Consider the following 418-nt stretch of genomic DNA (forward strand, 5'->3'; position numbering starts at 1 on the left):
AGTAGTAGTAGTAGTAGTAGTAGTAGTAGTAGGAGTAGTAGTATTACTGTACCTAATCACATTATTCATATACTCTGATGCATGTTGTTTACACATTGCCGACATAACCTCTCAGTTTTGTTTTTCAATGCTCTTCAATAGTTTTTTATTTTTATTTTAGTCTAGTTGTATTCTTCTCCTTACAGTTATTATTCCTTTCATTTCTTTTGTATTGTACTTCTGTCTTTGTGCTGCTGCAATACCTGACTTTCCCCGCTTGGGGATCAATAAAGGCTTGTCTTATCAGAAGGATAACATAAATACTTAATGATTGACTATTTTAAGTATATTAACATATACACTACCAGTCAAATGTTTGGGGTCACTTAGAAATTTCCATACCGCTCCATTATAGACAGAATACCAGCTGAGATCAGTT

Source organism: Etheostoma spectabile, chromosome 15, assembly GCF_008692095.1.
Source record: "Etheostoma spectabile isolate EspeVRDwgs_2016 chromosome 15, UIUC_Espe_1.0, whole genome shotgun sequence".
Taxonomy (NCBI): Eukaryota; Metazoa; Chordata; class Actinopteri; order Perciformes; family Percidae; genus Etheostoma; species Etheostoma spectabile.